Source organism: Lissotriton vulgaris, chromosome 3_1 (assembly GCF_964263255.1).
Source record: "Lissotriton vulgaris chromosome 3_1, aLisVul1.2, whole genome shotgun sequence".
NCBI classification, from domain to species: Eukaryota; Metazoa; Chordata; class Amphibia; order Caudata; family Salamandridae; genus Lissotriton; species Lissotriton vulgaris.
Window position 1 is genome coordinate 1,183,011,884 of NC_141689.1, and position 25,376 is coordinate 1,183,037,259.

Genomic DNA, 25,376 nt, shown 5'->3' on the forward strand with positions numbered 1-25,376 from the left:
GTGGCCAGCAATTGATGCTGCAAACTGGATAGAAATTCCTTTCCTCCAGTGAAAATCATTCTATTCAAAGGCGACTATTTTTAGCGCCAGGCTTTATGTATTGCAGGCAATAACTGTAAAAATAGTCTTGATGATGATCCCATTGTACTATGAGCCCTTAGGGATCGAAACGTCGACGCAATAAGCAGTGTAGCATATTATTTAATATGGTTATTTGAAATTGTTGTCACTGCATGGTGAATTTGTTGTAACTGTATTACTGTAACCACAAGTCACCTTTTGGCGCGAAAACTTCTTGTTTGCCTGAAAAGCTTCTTCCTTGTTCTATCTCCCTCCTCCTGGTTTGTCTCCTCTAAACCTCTTGGGATAGGTACAGGACTGTACCCTATCTTGCCACTATTTTTGGCCTCCTCTTGGGCCAACACAACTTCATGTTATCTTATGAATAAACTCACGCCCGGCTGGGCGCATTTCAAAAAATATAGTACTTATTATAGTCTATAGTGTTATTTTCTTGTTATATCGTGAATCCTTAGGACCCCTGTTCTTTGAAATAAGTTAAGTAACCCACGGTCCGAAGGTCCCCTACTGGGTTCCCTTGTGTCCAAAAAACATATTTAATGTACGGCACTTCATGTCGCAAGGAGTTACAAATACCTCAGTATTTCTGACGTATATGTAGGCATAGCAATGATGCTTTGCTTGAGTGTATTGCAAAAGCAGCACAACTCCAGCAATGGTCATTACACATGGGTCAGTCCCATGTTAAATGTGCCTGCGTCAGTCTTACGCTTGTCTTATGCCTGCTGTGAAGCAGGCATAAGATTTTGATGCAGTGACGTCCTAGAAGTGGCGCAGTGAAATCTGATAGACTTCTACGAGGCTTTTGTGGAGGAAAGGTCAACTTGCATACATTATACCTGACACAGGTATAATGTAGCGCAGGGCTTTACAAAGTGACTCATCTGCTTAAATGCATCACTTTGCAAATAGGGCTCAACATGGCGTATTTCTAATCTGCTGATGCTTTAGAAAAGGTAATACAAAAGTGTTGCAAGGCCTTATAAATATGGCTCTCTGCTGAAGGAACAATGCAAATAAACAGCGCCTAATTGTCTGCAGTTCGGGGCACTTTTAAGGTTTTTGTGTTTTTTTGCACAAAATACATCCTCGTGGCAAAATGTACATGAGAATACATTTCCCACGAAAGTGTAGTGCTAAATCCTGGGTTTGCACTTCCTTAATTTCACATAATTGTTTTGAAATGTCATTACTTACGCAAAAAGATATTAAGTGAAATCCTCCCACCCTTACATAACTTATGATTTACTCTTGAATCTCCGGGAGAAGGCCATGGTTGCTTACTGAACAAAAACGTGAATCATACAGGCACATGTATCAAAGGATTTTGCGATCGCAAACGGTGCGAATCGCAAAAATTGGCCGTTTGCGATCGCAAAATCTGCGTTTAGTATGCATGAAGGGTGAAGCCCCTTGCAATTTGAGAATTCGCAAATATTTGCGAATTCTCAAATTGCGATTGCATTTAAGGAATCACATTTTGCGATTCCTTAAATGCAATGCATGAAACTTTACAAAATGGTGATTTCGCAATTAGGGGGAGAAAATTACCATGAGGTTGTTCCTCATGGTAATTCGCGAAAACTTTGAAAAATGCACTTTTGTGCATTTTTCAAAGTTTCATGTTGTTCACACACATGCCCTTAGGGCATGTGTGTGCACAACATATGTGCACAGATTGATTTCAGGGGTGCAACGGGGAGTCCTTTGGACACCCCTGCACCCTTGAAATCACATTTTCAATTTGCGGATCGTAAATTGCAAATCGCAAATTGACAATGTCTTCCCTTTCTTTCCTATGGGCCTCTAGGCCCATAGGAATGAATGGGGAGGTGTTCCTTAATTGCGACTCGCAATTTGCGAGTCGCAATTAAGGAACATTAAGAAATCGCAATTTTTTTAGTGATTTATTGATGCATTGCATTTTGCGATTCCTTAATTGCGATTCCTTATTTTTCGCAATTAAGGAATCGCAAAAAGCAATATTGATGCATGTGCCTGTATGATACTTGCTAACCACAAGAAAAACCTATATGCTGTTGACTTAAAAGCTAACAAAAGCCATGGGGTTCAGAAGGCCAAAGGCTTAGTCACAAAACGCATAGGAAGCCCTCTAGAAAAGGAATTTGCTACAAGCATACAAGAGTTTCAAGCTATTCAGGCTTTATGAAACATCTACAAAGATTTTCTGCTTTTATTGAATCCTTTGTATTTCTTTTAAAAGCCGTTTATCTATATATCATTTTACGTTTTATATATTGCACTTGATGAAATCAATGCTACCAATCATTCTCTGTGATAACCTGTTATTGATTTTCATTCTGAGATATTTCTAGAATGATAAGATTCAGAAAAAAATTAGATATCTTGCCACTCACTTTAGCTGCAACTGCTGCACAGAAATGGTGGCCTTTGTGAAGCATTAGTATCTGTAGAAAAATACAAGATTGAAAATACGCCGCCACATAAAACCGTGCTCAAACCTAGTACAGGGACAGGGTGAAAAAGTCCACGTGTCATACATCACTCTTAACCGAAGGTATTCTGGGAGACTAGGGTGACCCTTTGGGCCTTGCTCTGTCATTGGTTTCAGTCCCACTGAAAACAGAAGCCTGTAGTTGACACATTGATGTCACAATCCAAAAACATAATGTAATGCATTGGTTGCTATGGTTAATAATAAATGTGATTATTATGACATTAACAGCTGCATCAAGTCTTTCAAAATCCTAAAGTATGATTCGTGCACAACACTAAATGACTCTCGCTCTAATGCACTCCCTAAATTGACAAGTGAAAGTAAAACACACTGTGAATTTCTTTCGAGGATGTTTAAGCCAGCGGCGTAGCTATCATTGGTGCAGCAGGTGCAGTGGCACCGGGGGCCAGGGGTCTGGAATCTCTCAAACAGCGGGGTGTGGGAGAAGGAGGTGCGTTTCCTCCTTATCAATAGGGCCCATGGCACAAAGTTTAAGCTGCTGTTTTGTACAGATACAAATTAAAGTGCCTTTCTTCTGCCTTATTTATGAAGGTCACAGTCATAGAGCTGTATCACACACCGTAACTGGTGGAGCTTTTCACTGTCCATGAGTAGCGAATGTGTGTTAGAGAGTCGACCTCGAAGTTGGGAAAACCGGGTTCGAGTCTCGGCAGGGGCACTCAACAAACTGTGTTTCTGGGAAAAACACTTAGGGGCAGATTTAAAAGCCCCTTGCACCACTTTTGCGTCAATTTTTACCTGAGGAAAATGACGCAAAAGTGGCGCAAGGGGATAGTAGATCTTCCCCTTTATCTCCCTGTGCCTAACAAAATGAACATGCCCCTCTGTAGCGCAACTCGTGCTCATGTAAAGTGCCCTTATTCCTTCGGGACGAAATTGTTCTATATAAACGTTTTAAAAAAACGGTGTCTTAAGTGTAAATGAGACTTTTTCCACTGCTTGATCATTTCAAACGTCGGTGCATCTGTTGATGTAAAGTATCAAAGACACATGTGTAATCTATTTAATTTTTGAAAGTGCATACCTGGACTCTCGAACTGGAAGTGGTCAGATGAGGATGCTTACCAACATCCCTCTCACCTGCAAAGAAGAAAGTGAAAAGATTTCTGTGCTGTGCTACAGGTAATCACCGGATTGTATTTGCATTACTCCTGCAGGCATGTTTGCTGATCAGGACCAGAGGCAGCTCCTCCATGTGGGTGGACGGGTGTCACCCCGCTGCTTTCTCGCAGTGCGAGAAGCAGAAAAATAAAATGGTATTTTAAATACCATTCATGTTTCTGAACTCACACTGCGAGAAAGCAGAATGGTTTGGTTGGGGGCAGGCGAGTGGGGGGCCGTGCTCTAGAGCAGGGGAGGAAGGCTTGCCCACTCTGATGGCACTGACTGTCTGGTCTGCCCCAGGGTCGACAAAACTAGGCATACCCACTCTCCCTTTTCTCCATCTAAGCTGCATACGGCCTACATGGAGAAAGTGGCCTCCCAAAAGGCGCCTGTGTGGTCTGCGTCCCAGCCAACCACAACGCTGCCATAGCAGCGTTGTGATTGGCTTAGGGGAGGGGATGAGGCTGCCTGCTTCCTGTGAGAAATGCAAAAACAACAGTTGATGGACAGAATGCAGAACAATGTCATACATTCACCCCAGTACTGAGATCTGGGCCTAAATCCATTGTTTTTTTGCTCACCACACCACACCACCCTAGTTCAGACATGGTCATATGCAAATCAGCCTTGACCCTGTGGCTCATGGGAACAGTCCAGCCCAAACTGCCAAGCCATGTCTTACCTGGACCGGAATCAAGCATCCTAGGACCGTTTTTTGGCTATCAGCCGTCATCAGCCAGGATAGCTTGACTCCAGTGGGGTGGAGAGCCCGGGACTCACATCTGAGCATACCCGTCCCACTCGGGAGCCCCCAGACGCTGCTACTGCGGGGAGCATTGCTGCGGGGAGCTTTGTTGACCTTTGCTGTCCCGGATTCCTAGTGCCTACGGCCGGGCTTGACTCCGCCCCCTTGCTGCTGAAACGACCGGCCGGGCTTTGCTCCGCCGGTCTCTGGAGAGACTACATACCCCAGGATCCTTTGGGGCAAACGCCCACGACACTACAGAGCGCGCCAGGAGGCGCATAAAGGCGCGTCAGGGGCCGAGTCCTTGGTGCCCCAGACGCTGCTACTGCGGGGAGCATTGCTGCGGGGAGCTTTGTTGACCTTTGCTGTCCCGGATTTCTAGTGCCTACGGCCGGGCTTGACTCCGCCCCCTTGCTGCTGAAACGACCAGCCGGGCTTTGCTCTGCCGGTCTCTGGAGAGACTACATCCCCCAGGATCCTTTAGGGCAAACGCCCACGACACTACAGAGCGCGCCAGGAGGCGCATAAAGGCGCGTCAGGTCCCTCCTCCCGTGAGGACGCACGCGGGAGAAGCCCGGGACAAGGGTGGGACCATCTAAGGCCATCATAGGCCAGAGGAGGCCAGGTCGGGGCACCCCCCCTTGGTTCTGCACCAAGAAATGAAGAAAACTGACTAAAGGTACAGATACCTACTGACTATTCCCAGGTATTCTTTATTTTCACAGGTCCTTCATAACGGTCACCATAGCCCGGTAGCTGATGCCGATTTAGTGTTAACTTTTATAAGCAATCACGCTATGACTTGCAAGGGGGGCACTAGAAAACTTTCCTCCCAGAGTGACTTGCTTAGGGGAACAATGGACTACTATATTAAGAACGCATTATTGCCCATTGCAAGCAATTTAGAGAGAATGGAACGATCCCCACCCATGGTTAGCTCTCTCAATATGGGTTCACCACCACAGACTGCTGCTACAGCCCCAGCCATATCATTACTGGAAGAATTAAACAGTTTGTATAAATCCTCTTACGCCCTAGTGGATGTGGAATTAGAAAAAGTGCAAATTACAGCTCCTATCTCCCCTATTGCAACGACTAGTCCTGGGCCTAGCTGTTCATCTCAACTAAAACAAATTCTACAGGGTACTCCCCTTATGACACGACCAATAGCACATCCATTATCCGCAGTTCCCACCAAGGCGCTCTCTGTCAAAAGGAAGAGAGATGGGGTCAAACAAATGGGTAGTCAGACCAAGCTACAAAAACTAAACACAAATCCCTCATTACCCAATACTCCTAGCACTGCTAAACAGAAAGCAGCTACCCAGGCTTCTTTACTGGCCTCGCTTGAAAACATGATGAGGTCAATTATATCCCTGTTGATTGACAAAATGACTAGCCTAGGGGACAGGCTCTCGGGTATTGAGGAAGCTATAAAGGCTAATACGCTACTTATAAAAACTATGGGAGGACCCGTACAACTACAGTGTTCAGCTCCCACGAAAACATCCAATACCTTCACACAAACCGAGACCACCCGCAACCAATTAGTTGCACCACAAATGAGAACCTTAAATATTCCAAAAACCGCCATAACACCACGGAGCTCTTACTCTAGAGCTGGGCCGAATAAAGAAACGTCATTTCAAAAAAGAATAGCGGCCAATTATGTCAACATCAAAACCTTTGCAGCAGAACTCTGGTGCAAAACCAATCGCACAGCTTCTAGAGAGCACATCACATCCTTATTTTAGTTAAAGTTTGTTTTATTCAGTCGTTTTTCTCCACATGTAATCACACTTGTCTTGTTTAAACACGATGAAAACAGTCCAAATGTTCTTTTTAGCTTCACATAAAATAGTTGTGCCAATCCAGGCTTCGTACTACTTCACGTTAAGAACATATAATTTATGACAACAGCTATAGTCAAATTCCCAATGCATTTCGAGCCCCTTTTTTTTCTTTTTTTTTTTGGCCCTTCGTCAGGGGAAGCTGTTCAGATTAAAAAAGATAAGACAAAGCCCATGTTAGTCCTCCATACAACAACGCTTTCATGAATATTCACCACAAGTCATTTAAAAATTGTGCATTGTCAGTTTTCCTGATTTCACCCGATAAATAATAAACTAACCCCTAACCCTCAGTGTTTATTCTATAAACATGCATGGTTTACCGAACGCGATAACCTCCCCTACTCCTTCCTCGATGTAAAACCTGCCCATATAATCACGTTACTAAGTAAACACTAAACACCCCATCTGTTTTAAAAAAAAACGTGTGCCTCATACCTTTTGTTTCTAAAAATCAATACTTTCCTCAAATCCTTTTACCTCGCGCCCCTCCTGTCCCTTCATCCAACAATTGCATTACCCTAGGTTCTCAAAAGAGCTCAGACCTACCTGCTTCTCAACATTATCGGCACACCGTCAGTGCTACAGCATTTATCACGCTCTTAAACAACTCTGAGGCTGCTAGCTGCGCTATTTAAACATTTAGATTCCCGCCACTATCTTCAATTTAGTTAATCACCTCAGCTGGATTGCATCTAATTCAGTGTCATGCACCCGTGCCTCTATCCAATGGCCTGACTTTCCTTCCTTTATCCTCTCCAAAACTACACCTCCCATAATTCTCTATCCCTTTACAACACCATGTAAACTGTGGAAAAAATATATAACATTCAGAAGCAAATTAACCCTAGCAAACAATAAAAATAAAACTAAAGATACTGAACTCCAGTGATCGTTAAATGTTAAAAAATGTACATGACTAAAATAAAGGCAAAACGAGGTTGCTGAATTAATGGTAAATGCATATTCATTGTGGTTTCAAGTAAAAACAGTCGCTGTTCATGTAGTTAATACGTTATAATATGGTGAAACAACTTTGTGTAGGCAAATTCATCAGTCTCTTATAATCGTCCATAAATGATGACGGTTTCCATCGTGAAAATGTTGCTTTTCATTGTTGTTAATCTGATTTCCTGCGGGTGCACACTGCTTGTGCGGCAAGCGAATCATTGACAATGTACAAGGGGGAGCAATGGCACACCTGTTACTCGAAATTTTTTCCAGTTTGGGGGAGAGAGAATCCATTTACGCGTGCAGACTGGTTTACATGCCTTGCCTCGGTGCATGTGCATGAAATCAAATCAAAACCTTTGCAGCAGAACTCTGGTGCAAAACCAATCGCACAGCTTCTAGAGAGCACATCACATCCTTATTTTAGTTAAAGTTTGTTTTATTCAGTCGTTTTTCTCCACATGTAATCACACTTGTCTTGTTTAAACACGATGAAAACAGTCCAAATGTTCTTTTTAGCTTCACATAAAATAGTTGTGCCAATCCAGGCTTCGTACTACTTCACGTTAAGAACATATAATTTATGACAACAGCTATAGTCAAATTCCCAATGCATTTCGAGCCCCTTTTTTTTCTTTTTTTTGGCCCTTCGTCAGGGGAAGCTGTTCAGATTAAAAAAGATAAGACAAAGCCCATGTTAGTCCTCCATACAACAACGCTTTCATGAATATTCACCACAAGTCATTTAAAAATTGTGCATTGTCAGTTTTCCTGATTTCACCCGATAAATAATAAACTAACCCCTAACCCTCAGTGTTTATTCTATAAACATGCATGGTTTACCGAACGCGATAACCTCCCCTACTCCTTCCTCGATGTAAAACCTGCCCATATAATCGCGTTACTAAGTAAACACTAAACACCCCATCTGTTTTAAAAAAAACGTGTGCCTCATACCCTTTGTTTCTAAAACGCGATTATATGGGCAGGTTTTACATCGAGGAAGGAGTAGGGGTGAAATCAGGAAAACTGACAATGCACAATTTTTAAATGACTTGTGGTGAATATTCATGAAAGCGTTGTTGTATGGAGGACTAACATGGGCTTTTTCTTATCTTTTTTAATCTGAACAGCTCCCCCTGACGAAGGGCCAAAAAAAAAAGAAAAAAAAAAAAGGGGCTCGAAATGCATTGGGAATTTGACTATAGCTGTTGTCATAAATTATATGTTCTTAACGTGAAGTAGTACGAAGCCTGGATTGGCACAACTATTTTATGTGAAGCTAAAAAGAACATTTGGACTGTTTTCATCGTGTTTAAACAAGACAAGTGTGATTACATGTGGAGAAAAACGACTGAATAAAACAAACTTTAACTAAAATAAGGATGTGATGTGCTCTCTAGAAGCTGTGCGATTGGTTTTGCACCAGAGTTCTGCTGCAAAGGTTTTGATTTGATTTCATGCACATGCACCGAGGCAAGGCATGTAAACCAGTCTGCACGCGTAAATGGATTCTCTCTCCCCCAAACTGGAAAAAATTTCGAGTAACAGGTGTGCCATTGCTCCCCCTTGTACATTGTCAATGATTCGCTTGCCGCACAAGCAGTGTGCACCCGCAGGAAATCAGATTAACAACAATGAAAAGCAACATTTTCACGATGGAAACCGTCATCATTTATGGACGATTATAAGAGACTGATGAATTTGCCTACACAAAGTTGTTTCACCATATTATAACGTATTAACTACATGAACAGCGACTGTTTTTACTTGAAACCACAATGAATATGCATTTACCATTAATTCAGCAACCTCGTTTTGCCTTTATTTTAGTCATGTACATTTTTTAACATTTAACGATCACTGGAGTTCAGCATCTTTAGTTTTATTTTTATTGTTTGCTAGGGTTAATTTGCTTCTGAATGTTATATATTTTTTCCACAGTTTACATGGTGTTGTAAAGGGATAGAGAATTATGGGAGGTGTAGTTTTGGAGAGGATAAAGGAAGGAAAGTCAGGCCATTGGATAGAGGCACGGGTGCATGACACTGAATTAGATGCAATCCAGCTGAGGTGATTAACTAAATTGAAGATAGTGGCGGGAATCTAAATGTTTAAATAGCGCAGCTAGCAGCCTCAGAGTTGTTTAAGAGCGTGATAAATGCTGTAGCACTGACGGTGTGCCGATAATGTTGAGAAGCAGGTAGGTCTGAGCTCTTTTGAGAACCTAGGGTAATGCAATTGTTGGATGAAGGGACAGGAGGGGCGCGAGGTAAAAGGATTTGAGGAAAGTATTGATTTTTAGAAACAAAGGGTATGAGGCACACGTTTTTTTTAAAACAGATGGGGTGTTTAGTGTTTACTTAGTAACGCGATTATATGGGCAGGTTTTACATCGAGGAAGGAGTAGGGGAGGTTATCGCGTTCGGTAAACCATGCATGTTTATAGAATAAACACTGAGGGTTAGGGGTTAGTTTATTATTTATCGGGTGAAATCAGGAAAACTGACAATGCACAATTTTTAAATGACTTGTGGTGAATATTCATGAAAGCGTTGTTGTATGGAGGACTAACATGGGCTTTTTCTTATCTTTTTTAATCTGAACAGCTTCCCCTGACGAAGGGCCAAAAAAAAAAAAAAAAAAAAAAAAAAAAAGGGGCTCGAAATGCATTGGGAATTTGACTATAGCTGTTGTCATAAATTATATGTTCTTAACGTGAAGTAGTACGAAGCCTGGATTGGCACAACTATTTTATGTGAAGCTAAAAAGAACATTTGGACTGTTTTCATCGTGTTTAAACAAGACAAGTGTGATTACATGTGGAGAAAAACGACTGAATAAAACAAACTTTAACTAAAATAAGGATGTGATGTGCTCTCTAGAAGCTGTGCGATTGGTTTTGCACCAGAGTTCTGCTGCAAAGGTTTTGATTTGATTTCATGCACATGCACCGAGGCAAGGCATGTAAACCAGTCTGCACGCGTAAATGGATTCTCTCTCCCCCAAACTGGAAAAAATTTCGAGTAACAGGTGTGCCATTGCTCCCCCTTGTACATTGTCAATTATGTCAACATACCACATAAAACCAACCATCTACATTTGCCACCTGAGGCTGCTCCTATCGTGTGCGCCCTCTCAGGAATACCAGAACTCCCTAAGGGATAACAGGAAAGACAGCAGGACCTAAGAAACAAGGTAGTGTTCTGGTTAACCAAAAATAGACCTCTGCCCTCCAATATAGATGGCACTATATTAAGCGTTAGAAGGGTGGGCTGGCTAGGACTTCTCCCTAAAGACATTGTGGGTGATTTGGTACTTATAAAATTTTGCAATAATTATGTCGTCCCATACCTCCAATCTTGGCAGCCACAAATAGGTGATGGGCCTATATCCATCTGGAGTCTAAGTCAATTCTACCCTAGAACATTATATGCCCCGTCGCAACTCCAAAAAGCAGAGAGCAACTACCGGACGGCCAGAAGTGGTCCTGTACTGAGTGGCCACTTCACCCCTTCGTTCAATTAATTTGTTCCTTTTTTCTGTTGCTTATTGATTAGCTGATTAATTCCATTGATTTAATCTTTTCTTAACAGTCGTTAGCTTTTATGAAATGAAATGTATTGACGTATTGGTGTGTATTTGTGTACTGTTGTCTCTTTTATGATTTTTAACACTGAAATCGAATAAAGCTAATCAATCCCTCGGGGTGACAAATGCAAAAACAACAGTTGATATACAGAATGCAGAACAATGTCATACATTCACCCCACTACAGAGATCTGGGCCTAAATCCATAGTTTTTTGCTTACCACACCACCCTAGTTCAGACATGGCCATATGCAAATCAGCCTTGACCCTGTGGCTCATGAGGACAGTCCAGCCCGAACTGCCAAGCCATGTCTTCCCTGGACCGGAATCAAGCATCCTAGGACTGGTTTCTGGCTATCAACCGTCATCAGCCAGGAAAGCTTGACTCCAGTGGCGTGGAGAGCATGGGACTCACGTCAGAGCATACCCGTCCCACTCAGGGTGACAAATGCAAAAACAACAGTTGATGGACAGAATGCAGAACAATGTCATACATTCACCCCAGTACAGACGACAAGGGAAGATGCAGGATCGGGTCAACAAAGGTAAGTTTACTTTTTAAACTTTTAAAAAATATTTCAAATTAACCCCCCACGCGACCAACTCCACGTGCGACAACACTGCCCCCCCCACCCACGAGTCTTACCAGCTGCGACAGATCCGGACTGTCATATTCACAGCTCCATAGGTGCTGGAAGTAGGTATGGGGAGCTGCAGAAACACTAAAATAAATATGCTGAACTTCATGAGGTAAATGAGCAATAAAGATGCCTTAACATTTTGTTTTTATCTTGTCAAAGTTGCTACACTTTCAAAGACTAAGTTCAAATGCCAGGCTATGTATTCTGACAAATTGATGCTTATTCTATTAACTTGTACATTTGCATTGACTTTTCGTTCTGCAATTTCAAAGTTAAGAGGTTTATGTAAATTGAACTCTCAGACAATCTTGCTGGAGTGTGAAAAGAAAACCTTAAAGATGTCATTTTCTTCAAACACAAGACGACATTTAAATACCTGTAAGTGAACTCTTCATATATTAAAAAAAATGTAGCAGATGGGAAACACAAATGAAGCATATTTTTTTCGTAATTCTGAAGTGTGAAGGAAACAAAAGTTTTAATAAGATCAAATCAAACAAATCAAGACACTTTAGTTGGAGGAGTGCAAATGAAAAACATTTGCTAAAACCTAATTTCCACATATTATCATGTATGCTCAATACAGTTTCATAGGTAAAAACTACATGTAAGTACCAATGTTTTTGCCATTTCAATGAAAAATGTGCTGTCTATAAATGATAGTGTTTTAAAAAAAACATACTTTAGCAATATATTTATGATGTGATCCAATCCCCCCCCCTCCATCTACATACAAAACTCTTACACCTTTCCTGCTGAATAGGTGTGGCTCATTTGCTGTACGTGTTCTTTGCATGATTCTTGGATTTTTTTTTAGAATCCCTATGACTTTAGCGATGTAACTTTGATGGCAGCACCACTACTTCAAAAATTGTTCCAGCTACACTGCATTCATTGCTCAATTGTTCAAGGGCTCCTATGCTAGCTTGGACTGCTGTGATCCTGTGAGACTAGGAGCAGGATGTAGATAGCAGCTTGAAGATCTCTCTAACTGTTGCCAAGTGGACTGGTCTCCACACTGAAAACCATCCCTGCTAAAGAGCCTGGTGTCTCTGTCACAGTAGCATTGCACAGTGTCCTTACACGAATCAGAAGGAACAAATGACATACACCTGTAGAGCAGTGTGTTTTCCTATTGATACTCATTGAAGATATTCATATTTTTAATTTTTTAGCTTGACAGTGATTACCATTGAGTTAATCAGCATTCCATTCAATTACTCAATTGTTTAGCCACTCCCCAATTTCCCTGTCGTACAACTTCCATCTATGTAAGAAGTAGTAAAGGCGGAGGTAACTGTGTACTATCCTAATGGGCAAGCACTAGGGATACGCTCCATCTCAGTAGTGGTGATAAACTAGAGTGATTTATTAAAATCAAATTAGGCATATGAAGGGGTTGACTAACGGTGAGCTGTTGTGTGCAAAATATTAATTTTTGTGTTTATCTATTTATTTATTTTGATTTATTTCATGGCTTTTTGTAAAGCCTTATATACCACTGAATGAACTCTTGAGAGGAATTAAGAACTAAGGGGCATATTATGAAGGACCGGTGTTAAAATTGTTGCAGTTTTATCGGCAGAAAACTGCTGATAAAATGGCGATAATGGGATTGATAATACGCTCTTGTTAATTCCCATAGAAGCCAATGTTCTGGTGTTAACATGGGCTTCTATGGGAATTAACAAGAGCGTATTATCAAGCCCATTATCGCCGTTTTATCAGCAGTTTCCTGACGATAAAACGGCGATCATTTTAACACCGGTCCTTGATAATATGCCCCTAAATTGTCCCACCCCCATCAAGTCAACCTTCACACACAAAGGTCTTGGTGAATATGCCGAGAACACAGTAGACTGCATCAGTATTTAACTAAGTGATCCTTAACTCAGAACCTAGTAAAAAAGGGCTGAGGGTCCTGTTAGCAAAGTCATAGACTCAAGGCCACCTGTAGAGGAAGAAGGAACTCTGATCATAGGTCCAGCGCTCGTTGTGTTCAAACACGGGGGAAATTCTTATTTATAGAATTGTGATGTGGTTTTCAATTGAGAAACATGTTTTGGAAAAACCTCCAACTTGCTTTTTGAGCAGTGAGATGAATACAGAATGGTCTACACGAGGCAAAAAAATAATTACAATTAGAACTAAAAGATCGTTTTTCAAAGATCTAGAAAAATATAGACAAAGGAGCTGACAGACAGTCAACATGTAACACATTTGCGTGTACACTAGCATGTTTTCCATATGCATTTCTATATGCATGCAAATTAGTTTTAAAAATGCACTTTCTTGTATGGTGCCATACATTTTAAAGCAGCAGCATGAATTACAATTTATATTTAAGACATTTTCAGAAAAATAACATGGCAGAGGTTTCCACAGAAATGTTTAATTGATGCATAAATTATTACGTAACATGTAAATGTCTTTAATTATTTTTGTACAGAAGCTGCAGCACTTCTTTTCGCATGTCTTCACTTTTCTAAACTAAGTGAAATCTGACCTGTCAAAGCCTAGTATGGTTTTGACTTAAAGGCATTTCCAACTTATGTGTCTTGATTGATGACTGAAGTTAATCAGCATTCCATTCGTTCTGCTAGTAAGAACCTTCTTTCCGTCCCCAGGATAAACAAGGTCAGATGGGGTGGAAAGGCTTTCTCAGCTGTGGCCCCTAAATTGTGGAACGCCCTGCCTCTTGAGATTAAAACCCAACCTTCTATGGCCCTCTTCAAAAAAGCCCTAAAAACATGGTGTTTCACTAAGGCATATCAGTAAACATGCTTTCGGACCTTATACTCCTTTGGTTAGGCGCTTTGGCGCCCGTTGGGCTAAGTAGCGCTATATAAATCAGGCTTCATTCATTCATTCATTCATTCATTCATTCAAGTTAGTCACAGCCTGACATTTTCAATATTTTTGCATGAGCAGGTGTGAATTGCACTTGTAGGATTCATGAAGTAGTACTATCATATTATGTATCAGTGATATTTCTTTAAATACATTTAAGCCTAGATACTTGGAGAGGTGGGACACCTAGGGACCTATTACGACTTTGGCGGTCCTCCTGTAGCGCCACCACTGCTGTTCAGGCAGGATGACCACCACTGCCCGCTGGATTCTGTGTTAAATCCTTGCTGCAGAAGTCTCACAGTGGCGGCCGTGTTAGGAGAGCCTTACCAGCCAAACCCCGCTGTGACAGTGCCTGCAGAACGTTCCTGCATGGTTTGACATGCATCATGTTGTGCATGCCACACCATACAGGAACAGTAGTGCAATTGCAGGAGGCAACAACATGTGCATCTCATATGCACATCCAGGCCCAAACGCAGAAGGGGGCCTTGTTAGGGCTCCCTTAGTTGCATCTCCACCACCCTTTTCATGGCGGGCTCACCGCCATGAAATGGGCAGTGAAAATGCAACTCAGGATATGCTTGGCGGTGCCACAGCTACCTCTTTTAGCTGCGCCACCACCACAGGATCCTGGATCCTGGCAGAGGAGACAGTCCTGTGGCGGTGCAACCATTACACTCGAAATATGGCACTCGGACCCGCAAGTAGGACCGCCATACTTGGTATGGGGCTCACACTAATAAACCACACAAGATATAGTTGCAGTTTACTGTCTTTGACCTGGCTTTGAAAAACCCCTGTACAAATACCCAAAATAATTGTGGCAATATTACCATTACCAATAGCCGTTGTTGAAGAAATGTCATCCTATTGCAAAAAAGCTGCAGACATACATCACGAATGGAAAGCTCAATAGTTTACTACAATTAGAATTTTGAATAAATGACATTTCATGTCTATAAGAAAAAAAAACTTGCTCAAATAGTGATTTGAGTGCGCAAAACACATTTACCAAGATTCACTATTCCCATTTTACTCAAGAGTACGGGCATTGCAATGTGTGTCACGTCACATTAAAACAATATTAGATTTGGGTACCTAACATGTTTTTATAATATCTTCATTGCTCAGTCACGCATATCATTTTGGATGCTTTAATTTCATATTTACAATTTGCTCGAAGAATGATAAATTACTATATCCAAGTTTCTTCAGTGATTTTTGTTTTGCAATGATGTACAGTTGACCTGGCCAATGAAAGAACCTGCTAGTCCTTTGTTCATACAAAACATATATTTTGCTCCAACCTGCTGTTCATTTGTTTTCTGAGCTTCTCAGCATATCCTGAATCTCTCTGTAGTATATTCTGGGAAGAGGGCATGATCTCCATCCATAAATCTCCTGTTCGTCTACCTGGGCTGAGAAAACCAAAATGTGGAGGACGGAACGCTTAAATTCATCTCAGCTATTAGCAATTACTTAGGGCTGTGTTATACCTGACATCCTTGGTGTGGTTTTACCTGAATTTTTGCTGCTACCGCCTATGTATTTGATGCTGTGCTGGATTTAGTTTTTGCTGACTTAGATGCTTTGGGCACTTTGCCACTGCTGATCAGTGCCAAATTGCAAGTGCTCCATGGGTAAATTGATGTTGTGGTTGGTTCTCCCTGATTGGCATATTTGTTTCACCAGTAGGTCCCTAGTATAGTGCACTAAGTGACCTAGGGTGGGTGAAACAAATGCTACTAGTGGGCATGCAGTACTGACCGTACCACCCACATGAGTAGCCCTGAAAAGTTGTCTCAACAAACTGTGTTTCTGGGCAAAACACTTAGGGGCAAATTTACAAGCCCCTTGCACCACTTTTGCGTCATTTTTTACCTGAGGAAAATGAAGCAAAAGTGGCTGTGTCCAGTTGGTTAACTGCCATGTTTAGCCTGGCCAGTGTCCTCACTTGTTAGGCATTACCCTTTCCTGCCTGCTCGGGTCCTAACGCGAACTCCGCGGAGTTCGCGTTAGGACCCGAGCAGACGTCGCTGCCTGCCCCTTTCCCTGACTACTAAACAGACAGGCAACTCGAATTCAACCTGGAGTTCGCGTTTGGACCAGAGCAAACGTCGCTGCCTGTTCCGTTCCCTGACTACTAAACAGACAGGCGAAACGAATTCAACCCCCGCTCCGAGCGTTGCAGACGACGCTGCCCGCTCGTCCCTTTTGAGTTGCCCACCTTATTAGATTGACCACGACGTCTAGCGTGGCTTTCCATTCCATGTACAGAGCCCGGCTGGGTCGTACTCGATGATTGGCCCCACACCTCCCTTTTCCCTGTGTGACGTCCTGATGAAGACCCCGTGAAAGGACTTTAATTGGCCTACAGATAGGGGTCGAAACGTAGACTGTTCTCTTTTTGTTGAATTTCCGGCACACCCCCGATTCATCTAATGTTCAGATGTGACCGTTGAATTTTAGCTATTGAATATGTCCTAAAACTCCGCCCTGAATTTGGGCTTTTGTATTATAATTGTTTTTTACAATCATCTCCAATTTTGTAATACAATTGTTACCTCTTGACACTGTGTAATTTCTTTGTTCTAAACACTTCCTTGAGCACCACTTCCCCTCCTTTCCTTCTTTCTCCCCCTTTGGGGTTCGCAATTATAAACTTATGTGAATCTGCAATCACGTAGTATTGGTTAATAAATCACAATGCCAATCGTATAATTGTCATATATAATTTTTGCTTTATTGGTTTTTCTAAATAAGTGCAGTGTATGTAATTTACAATACACCTTCCTTATCTACGGGGACCCCCTTATACATGTACCACATAGCGCCCAGGTCCCCGTGACTGCATGGGTTCAACCCCCCTATTGTAACGCAGATGTCACTGTGGCATGGACTACGGATTTGCTGCAATCTTCTGGCAGGAAATGTAGAAATTTCTGGAGGTTTCTCAATTTGTTGAAGCATATGTTGGATTTTTGGTCTGTTTGGTCTTGTCAAAATTTAGATAAAGATACCTTTATTTTTCTAAACTGGTGTGGTGTCCATTTGTGGTGTTATTACTGTGTTACTGTGGGTGTTGGTACAAATCCCTTACAGATTGCCTGTCTGCTCTTGCCAAGCTAACAAGGGAGTGAACAGTGGTTATCTAGAGTGTGGATACCTCTGACACTGACTAGAAGCAAGGTTCCCTATTTTGACAAAGGTACCTGCCTCTGCCACCTAGAGACCCCCAGTTCTAACAGGCTGCATCCCAGTCCCTCATTGTTTGCCGGCCATGCAACCTCAGACAGGAACCAACAATTTATTAGGAAAAACCGAGCCTAAACTGCCAGGCCTAGAATCCTCTCAATGGATTTGCCACTGTAACGGATGATGATTTTCTGCTACAAGATTTGTTTTTGTACTGATATGTGGCTTAATCATTTATGTCTCCTTCCTATGATTATTCCTTTGGAGGCAACGTTCTGGTTATGCCATCGACTGTATGTTCTTCTTCCTGTAAGGCAACCTTAATTTTTGACATTTTTAAAAGGCATACCAATATGCTTTTTTTATTTAGAAAGGTGCTCTTGCCTGCTCATTCGCAGACATAATCCAGTTTTCTATCCCATTCTAGGATCAGCACCTGTTTCACAAATGTTAAGTCCTTTTTGTGTATTTCGTCATCCCCTATTTCCAGCTATATGCCTTTTCCTTACAGTTTCCTTAATCCTTTCATCAATTTAGGTGCTTGATACAAAGACATTTTGTACTGATCTTTGAGGCTGATTCTAGTTTCTTTTTCCCCAGCACTTATGTATCACAGGCAGTTTATCATAATTCCACAGCAGTTAGAAATTATGCCTGGCCTATACATTTAAGTACTTTTCCAAATTGCAATGGTTGGAAACTTACACAGGTTTTTTTCATACAAGGTAAAGGTATATATATGCTATTTTTGGTGTTGCCGGGTAACAAGACCATGCATATCGCCTAATTATGAACTGGTTCTGCTGAATGGAAATGTACATGTGTCTTTCCATTGAACTTCTTGCTGAGGTTATGAGACTGTGGGGAGAAAACTTTGGTATGATTTTTTTTCACCATTGCGTGCATACTGTATATAAAAGTCAGAATATTGAAGGTACTGAATATTGAGGACGAACATTGGCAGGTAATTAAGGGCCTTATTACGTTTTGGCTGTCCCCTTGTGCCACTGGCACTGCTCCACCTGCAGGAAGACCGCCAAGGCTGTGGTGCACCTGCCCGCTGGATTCAGAGTTATTTCCAGGTCAGGTGAGCGGTACTGCTGCAGTCTCATGGTGGTGGCTGTGTTAGGCTCATGGAAGAGCCTTCACAGCAGACCACCACTGTGCAATGCCTGCAACACTTTCCTGCAGGGTGTGGCATGCATGCCACATGGTGCAGGAAGTGGGATGCTATTCCTAGGGGTCACAAGATGTGCGCACCACATGCATCTCCAGGCCAAGCAGCAGCAGGGGGCCCTTCCTGTTAGGGCCCCCTTATTTGCCTCTCCGCAACCTTTTTCATGGCAGGCTCACCGCCATGAAAGGGGCAGTGGACAGGCAACTCGTAATATGCTTAGAGGTGTCGCAGCAGCACCACCAGCATATTTCTGCCCCCTTCTGCTACTCGACTTCTGCGGCATCCTGGATCCCTAGTGGATGCAGCAAACCTGTGGTGGTCCGACCGCCACACTCATAATACTGCGGGTGAGCCCCAAGTGGTGGCGGTGGTAGGACTGCCACAGTACTCATAATAAGGCCCTGAGTCTAGATGTTCTATGCCTAACTCTACATATATGTACCTATGTGGTGTATATATATCTACAAGATACCTAGATGTGGAGTTAGGAATAATAAATCTATAACTCCCTTTATGCACCTACCTTTCTATATTTTGTCCCTCCTTAGTCTGTCCTCGATATTCTTTTGTGCTGATATTCTGAATCTATTATATACTGATGTATCAGCCCACCATACAATTGTTCTACGTGCCTGAAATCTGTAGATGAATCTACATCTTTGCATCCCTGTGATGCCTTTCATGTCCAGTGCCACGTAAATATCAATTACATCTTGTGCTATTGCCTGCATTAATTTCTGTAATCTTTAACAAAATTCCAGCCTCCGATAAGTTTATAAAGCCACATCTCTATACAGAATATATGCATGATTTCCGAAAAATGCATGTGGATATATTTTTTTTCTCCAATCATTGTTCACGAGGTTTAAATGCAATTCTTTGTAAGGCAATTCTAATATCTGAATAGCTGTGAGCTGAGCTTTACTTTTCTCTCACTGCTTCTACCATGTGACGTGTTAGTCATTCTCTACAATGATTTGTGTTTTGCTGATATAGGGATTTCATTCTTAATATAGGCTTGTTTGCCTCCCATTATGTGTAGGGTCGCCCTCTGGCGTCATTAATCTGATTATCCACCTCGCAGGTCCCTCAAGGACGGTCTTGATGTTTGTTTCTTGTAATGCAGAGAGTCTCAAGAAACGGCTGTGCTGGTGATCAATGCTGGTTGATTTATCTGTGCTTTGCCTAACAATAGAAAAACCATTCCCTGTTATCTTGCTTTGACTTCTACTCCCATCCACTCATGCAATTTGTTCAAAATGTGTTTAGCTTCTTGTAATATCGTGTTATTGTGCTTGCTTATCTATATTTCATAAAGGGATCGCATGGGACAATATAAGAATATGCACTTCTCGAGAAAAACGGAATTGATTCCATTAGTTTGTGACTTATGGCAGGTCCAATATTTTGAAACAAATGTTTCAGTGGTTTATGCTGAATTGGGAGGGCCTGATCATTTTATTAGAAATACATTGCAAAACCAAAGAAACACATCGCCTGTAACTAATTTTTCTTCCTTGACTGCTTTAAAAAAGTAACACGATATATATTGTAAATTCTATGAAATTACTCCATTACAAATATTGAACAGTAAGTATAAAGTAAGGATGTAATGATGTAGTGGTGTTTTAATATGTATTTCTCTTATTATTTAGACAATCTTAGCCTACTGTGATAGTTGCAGGTATCCAAACGTGTTTTGGAAACCTTTTGTGAAATCACAATCACAGCCATGCAGAGTCATTTAGACATGCACAATTTCTCTTTGAAAAATGCATTTGTGCATTGGCATTCTTTTTGCTACTTTCTGTAAGTGGAAAATATATTTAATGTGGAGAAATCCCTTTACCTACAGCCCTGCTATCATAATTGGGGCTCTTGGAGGGTGGGGGAGCACCTACCAGCTAAACAAATACAACCTTGTTAGGTCAAAACACAGTTCTCATAGAACCTCTACCCATCCCATGGTGGCTACACCACAGAAGCAGGAGATCTTCAGGGAGTTCAAGCAGTACCAATCATTTTTAAATAAATACCACAACACAATAAGATTCCTAAAGCAGCTTAGAAAAACAGGACAGAATACTCGGTAACAGACACCAAGACCATCAAAATAGTTAAGGGGAGATCAGAAATATTACTTTTTAAAGTTTTTCGGCTAGTGTCAGTGTCATTTTTTTTTGTTTTTCAAAAACAAACTCCCACAAAAGAGTCTGCTGAATAGCTGCTCCGCAAATGTTCAGTGTCTACAGATAAGCTGCTATGAAGGCAGGTCGTCCAATGGCTTAGAAATATCTGCAGGGCTGGCGGAGTCTGAAAATATGGTGGGTTGTAGTTGAGTCAGGGTGGTGGAGGTAATAGCCTCTGCCATGATGACAGCCAGTGGGTCATCAACAAAGCTCAAAATCAGTCCTTAAAGTAAAATCTTACAAATAGATGTGAGTGTACCTTGAAGTCAGATATGTCATAGTCGAGCTCCCTATAGTTTTGTTACCAAAAGCTCAGAAAGGGACTAACTGGATTTCATAGTCAGCAAGGTCCCAAAGTAGATTGGATAGATTTGCCACCTTGCCTCGGTCCAAACCTTTACTTTCAGACTTAGGGCCCGATTATGATGGCAGTTGGACGAGCATTTTACAGCCATCCCAGCAGGATTGGGACCAATCAACAAGTAGTCAGCAGTCCCACCCTACAAATTATGATGCAACCGCCAACGCTTTTTCCATTGTGGCTTTTTTAAACAGCAATTCACCATGTGGTGCATGGGACCTCATGGGGGGCCTCATGGCAGAGGCAGCAGGGGACAGGGTCCTCCTAGCTGTCCCTTAAAGGCCTTTTCTGACAGCCATTCCATGGCAGTCAGTCCACCATGGAAAGGGTGTATGAAAGGGACATTGTAATCCCTATGGCGGTGCCTGCGCATGCATCACCCATATTGTAGGGAATACGATAAAACTGACAGCCCGATGGGCTACTTGAGCCCGTCGAAAGGGTCGGTTGGTCCCTCCGACAGACGCGGTCCAACCAACCGCATCATAATGCAGCAGTCAGATGCTTTGCTGGATGACGGTCGGACTGCCTTCCTATTGAGTTCCTTTGTCTAAATTCAAAGACTTGGCAAGGCTAGACACCATAGCAGGGCAGGGTTCAAGAGACTGGATAATTTCCTTGCGTGTTCCTGTTAAACCAGTTATCAGCAAAGTATAAAGCTCCAATATGGAACAAGCCTCAAATTCTGCCATGAGTACGGCCTCCCTGGGCACTCTTCAGCAGCCTTTCCAAATACTCCAGAGGACTGAAAAATGACTACGCCCCAAATTTTTCAAAGTTTTGGGAAAGTTCCTCCTGGTTAGTCTTGCATCCTAGAGCTCCCAATGGCAGGCTTCTAGACATCAGGTGTCTCTGCAGCTAGAGCTCCTGCAGAGTCCAGTTCTCAGTGTTCTGCTGGGCTTTCATGGAATTCAGAAGCCCTCCTGCATTTTGTGTCCCTAAAGCAGAAAAAGAGAAAGCGAACATTTGACCTTTGGACAGCATTTTTTCCATGCTTGAGTACATACTGACGTTAGGTGTACCTGAGTCATTGTGTAAATCCTCCTCTTCCAAAAGAAGTGAGAAGTCGTTGTGCATGTACCCTCTTCCAGCAGGAGTCAGAAGTCTTCCTGCAGGGCCTTCTTCAGGAGGAGTCTTTATAGGTGCAGGAATGTTCTGGGGAGGTGATGGTACAGGTGCCAGATTCATCCTGTGCACTAACTAGTGATTGGAGTAATGCTGCTACCCGAGCTTAACTATTTCCTCTTTACATTACTGTAACACTACACAGGAGCCCTTGTTTCAAGATGGAGAAACCTAGCTGCCATGAGCTGCCTTCAGCTCCTAAGCCATTCTTCTATTTCGATGAGCTTTCATCCCACCTGACAGCAGTAACTCTGGTGTTCTTGCCTGCTGTGACTTGAGCCTGGCTATCTGCAAGTTCGTTGGAATAAATAGGAGAATCCTTCCAGGGCATCTCACAGTCAAAATGTATAGTGCTAAAGATGTCCTTTGTTATGGGCACCATTCCTGTCTGTCCCAGACAGCTAATCACTGCTAAGTGATCAGCAGTTAACACACATTGCCCTTTCGGAGGCTCCAAGTCAGGGCTCAGAATCAGGGTATTTTAGTCTCTCAGCCAAGGGTGTGTAGTTTAGCTCTGGACGTGAGATTCTTGGCAGAACAAGTTTTGAATCATTTCTGGCCCAGGGAGTCAAAGGTACTTTTTTTTATAAAGTTACTTTTTTCTTAACATTAATGTAATTTCACTACTAAATCAGATTTTAAAAGATAATCAGGAAATAACTTTGAAACATTGTTCTATACAGTTCAGTTTGTAAGTGGAGACAGGAAATTACGATTTTTATCCCATTTAAACTTACTTAAGGGAAACGTTAACAATGCCTACACAGTGAAACAGCTGTTCACTTTATTTTACTGTGAGGACACACTAGTCCCAATATGTAAGTGCCCTATTCTTATATATTAGCACCCTTCCTTGTGAGCTTACACAGCACACTTTATGAGTGACCTACCATTATATAACAAAACGTGTTTCTTATAGGGCAAAATAATTTCCCCTCAATGTTTGTCACTGCCGTGCATTTAATATGCATCGCAGCCGGAGCACAGTGTGGCTCCAACCAGGCAAATATTGTTATCATATTTGTGGGCGGTGTAAATACACACTTCCGACACATGCCATTCAACTTTTCATGAAGTATGTGCACTTTCGGCAGCATTTACAGTACAGGAAATAAAAAGGCTAAATAGGGAGTTCCAATTTACAGCAATGTTTTAGAGGGGAGCACAGACCCTTTCCTACAGGGCACCAATAATAAAGTATACAGAGTTGTAAAGCCAGCAAAAATAGGGTCCAGAAAAATCGAGGTATGACCATATAGGAAGTGCCAAATATGAATGAGCTCTCATTCTCATGAGTACATCCCTAACCATGCCCGGTGTGTAAATAGGTAGGTGCAGATACACACATGCTGTAAACACTTTTGATAACTGTGGTAGATTGAAGAGAAATATCGAGGAATACTTTTGTCAATTTATTTTCTGCATAACATATGATGTTGACAACAGAAAAGAGAAAATAATAATATTCAGGTTGGAGAATAGGGGGGGTGTGTCACAAACAATCAGTGGAGTCGCCAAATGACAATCTCTGGAAGGAAGTTATTGGTTGGGCAGATGTGAAATTAAAAAAAGGATTAATGCACTGCACTCAATCTCTCAAAATCCCTCAAACAATGGATTTAAAATGTATAATACCATTCCAAGATATATCTTATTCCTCCTTTTAATAGATTAGCCAATCTCTAAGCTGACATCTCAAAAGCTTGCCGTGGGTGCAAAAAATAACAAGGACAATACAAACCATCAAAGAGATAAAGAATTTAACCGATATAAACTAGTAACATCCCCAAGCTCAATTCTAGAAAAATGGTCAAGGGTGCAAATAAGACCTTCCAGGATAAAGTAAGGTTGACTTTACAGTAGGGTATAGAGTCCTTCAAAAGATTAGTTTTTTATGTTATTATATGTTATAGTATATATGTTATTATATACTATAGTTTTTTTTGGGCCCATTAAAGTTGAGACAGTTAAACATGGTTCAACAACTCCTCAATACTTCTACAGGATAACTGTTTAAAAAATGTGAGATGAGGCTTCAATGGCTCCACTTTAGCAAGTGGTCGTGTTTCGACTGGACAATACATGTTTCCCTTGGACATACAATAACTTTTTCACCCTCAGTTTTCCCAAGCAGAAAAAATGTCAAAACCGATATCAGAAGTAGAATCTATGACCGTCCATGAACTCTACTGTTCAAACAGTGTTTAGGGCCCAATTTACCTCCAGGCCATAAGAGGCGGTCCCGGTAAAGCAGCAAACAGAATAGTTTAAATGCAAATATCATATAACAAGTTTGTACTTTTATCTGTTGAACCCAACACGTTACTCTTGGTGCCAATTTTGAAAGGCCTGAGCCCACAATTGAACATTTACATCACAGTACTTGTCCTGGAAGCAACACAGTTGGTTCTTCAAAGTGGGAAAAACTCCAGGCAAGACAGATGTTCCAAGAACAAGTCAGGGAAATCTCAGTAATTCTGGGAATTAGAAACAGAATAAGCAGCCTATACATCTGTGCAATCATTAGATCTGAAGAAATGAAAGAAAAGCACACAGCGCAATATGAGTAAGGGAGGAGTCAGCAAAAATCCTTGTTGATGTGTGTGTGTGCGTGACACCCCAAATGGAGATCTCTAAAACGAGTTGCTTCCTTTGGTATCCCTTATACTAACTAATAGAACAGTCCACTGTAATGAACAATGATCTCCCTTTCATGACTGAGTGAGGTGAGCCAGATCCAACAAGGTTAGATTTTTTTTCTGCGTTCAAGAATTCCTGATTAGAAAAGACCACCACCTGAAAGACATGCTCGAAAAATAATTTGCCAATGTTTGCCTTTCCTTTTCTGAAAGCAAAAAATGTGTTGCACCCGTTTTTCAGGGCTTAGGCAATAAATCCTTCGTGCTCACCACCATTGGTATCAAACTGTCTTTCAAAGGTGGCACATAATGACCCTTTCAGAAGCAATTCCTAAGCATAAATTATGGAGACCCTTGATTTATAGAGCACCTTC